Source organism: Megalopta genalis, unplaced genomic scaffold (genome assembly GCF_051020955.1).
Source record: "Megalopta genalis isolate 19385.01 unplaced genomic scaffold, iyMegGena1_principal scaffold1315, whole genome shotgun sequence".
Lineage (NCBI taxonomy): Eukaryota > Metazoa > Arthropoda > Insecta > Hymenoptera > Halictidae > Megalopta > Megalopta genalis.
The window spans coordinates 30,098-33,126 of NW_027477384.1; positions in this window are offsets into that span (position 1 = coordinate 30,098).

Genomic DNA, 3,029 nt, shown 5'->3' on the forward strand with positions numbered 1-3,029 from the left:
AAGCCTCCTACTTCGCATTAATTTGAAGCTAACTGGATTGATTCGACTGCATTTGAATCTATATCACTTATATCGCAACCATCTGAAGATAAATCATTTGTTTCTCATGTATTTGAAGTTAAGCCGTCTTTTTCGCATTTATTTGAACCTATATAATGTGTTTCGCTTCGATTTGAAGCTAACTCGTTTGTTTCGCCTGTATTTGAAGATAAATCGTGTATATCACAAGTATTTGAAGCTAAACCATTTCTATCGCATGAATTTGAAGCTAAGCCTTCTACTTCGCATTGATTTGAAGCTAAATCATATGTTTCGCGTGGATTTGAAGCTTACTAACATCGACGTAACAATAAATTACATAGGCGTATAGCACTAGCGCATGGAAATTCACAGGCAACCCGAAATTTGGCATTTCCGGGAGAAATTACTGTATCCCGGAAGCATCCACGAGGAATCCGGAAAGAACGCGCGAGCTCGCTAAGAAATCGAAAGAAATAAAGGATTGCACATGTTCGCCGGCAGGATCGAGCTGCAGGCTCCGCTGCATGCTTTTAGCGATAGTGCAGCCACGGGGCCCCAACTTCGCATTGACTTGAAGTTAAATCATGTGTTTCGCTTGGATTTGAAGCTAACATGTTTGTTTCGCAAGCAGTTGAAGCTAGATCATGTATATCACAAGTATTTGTTTCTAAGCCATTTGTTTCTCATGAATTTGAAGATAAGCCTTCCACTTCGCTTTGATTTGAAGCTAAATCATGTGTTTCGCTTGGTTTTGAAGCTAACTCGTTTGTTTCGCCCGCAGTTGAAGCTAAATCATGTATATCACAAGTATTTGTTTCTAAGCCATTTGTTTCTCATGAATTTGAAGCTAAGCCTTCCACTTCGCATTGATTTGAACCTAAATCATGTGTTTCGCTTGGATTTGAAGGTAAAGCGTTTGTTTCGCATGCAGTTGAAGCTAAATCATGTATATCACAAGTATTTTAAGCTAAACCATTTGTTTCGGATGGATTTGAAGATAAGCCTCCTACTTCGCATTAATTTGAAGCTAACTCGATTGAATCGACTGCATTTAAATTTATATCACTTATATCGCAATTATCTGAAGATAAATCATTGGTTTCTCATGTATTTGAACATAAGCCTTCTACTTCGCACTGATTTGAATCTAAATCATGTGTTTCGCTTGGATTTGAAGCTAACTCGTTTGTATCGCTTGCAGTTGACGCTAAATCATGTATATCACAAGTATTTGAAGCTAAACCATTCGCTTCGCATGAATTTGAAGCTAAGCCTTCTATTTCGCATTTATTTGAAGCTAAATCATATGTTTTGCATGGATTTGAAGCTAACTCGTTTTTTTCGCCTGTATTTGAAGATAAATCATGTATATCACAACTATTTGAAGCTAAACCATTCGCTTCGCGTGGATTTGAAGCAAAGCCTTCAACTTCGCATTGACTTGAAGTTAAATCATGTGTTTCGCTTGGATTTGAAGCTAACCCGTTCGTTTCGCATGCAGTTGAAGCTAAATCATGTATATCACAAGTATTTGATGCTAAACCATTTGTTTCGCATGGATTTGAAGATAAGCCTCCTACTTCGCATTAATTTGAAGCTAACTGGATTGATTCGACTGCATTTGAATCTATATCACTTATATCGCAACCATCTGAAGATAAATCATTTGTTTCTCATGTATTTGAAGTTAAGCCGTCTTTTTCGCATTTATTTGAACCTAAATAATGTGTTTCGCTTGGATTTGAAGCTAACTCGTTTGTTTCGCCTGTATTTGAAGATAAATCGTGTATATCACAAGTATTTGAAGCTAAACCATTTCTATCGCATGAATTTGAAGCTAAGCCTTCTACTTCGCATTGATTTGAAGCTAAATCATATGTTTCGCGTGGATTTGAAGCTTACTCGTTTGTTTCGCATGCAGTTGAAGCTGAATCATGTATATCACAAGTATTTGAAGCTAAACCATTTCTATCGCATGAATTTGAAGCTAAGCCTTCTATTTCGCACTTATTTGAAGCTAAATCATATGTTTCGCATGGATTTGAAGCTAACTCGTTTTTTTCGCCTGTATTTGAAGATAAATCATGTATATCACAACTATTTGAAGCTAAACCATTCGCTTCGCGTGGATTTGAAGCAAAGCCTTCAACTTCGCATTGACTTGAAGTTAAATCATGTGTTTCGCTTGGATTTGAAGCTAACACGTTTGTTTCGCATGCAGTTGAAGCTAAATCATGTATATCACAAGTATTTGATGCTAAACCATTTGTTTCGCATGGATTTGAAGATAAGCCTCCTACTTCGCATTAATTTGAAACTAACTGGATTGATTCGACTGCATTTGAATCTATATCACTTATATCGCAATTATCTGAAGATAAATCATTTGTTTCTCATGTATTTGAAGCTAAGCCGTCTATTTCGCATTTATTTGAAGCTAAATCATATGTTTCGCATGGATGTGAAGCTAACTCGTTTTTTTGGCCTGTATTTGAAGATAAATCATGTATGTCACAAGTATTTGAAGCTAAACCATTCGCTTCGCATGGATTTGAAGCAAAGCCTTCAACTTCGCATTGACTTGAAGATAAATCATGTGTTTCGCTTGGATTTGAAGCTAACTCGTTTGTTTCGCATGCAGTTGAAGCTAAATCATGTATATCACAAGTATTTTAAGCTAAACCATTTGTTTCGGATGGATTTGAAGATAAGCCTTCTACGTCGCATTAATTTGAAGCCAACTCGATTGATTCGACTGCATTTGAAGCTATATCACTTATATCGCAATTATCTGAAGATAAATCATTTCTTTCTCATGTATTTGCTGCTACGCCTTCTACTTCGCTTTGATTTGAAGCTAAAGCACGTGATTCGCATGGACTTGAAGTTAACTCGATTGTATCGCGTGCATTTGAAGCTATTTCACTTATATCGCAATTATCTGAAGATAAATCATTTGCTTCTCATGTATTTGAATCTAAGCCGTCTATTTCGCACTGATTTGAAGC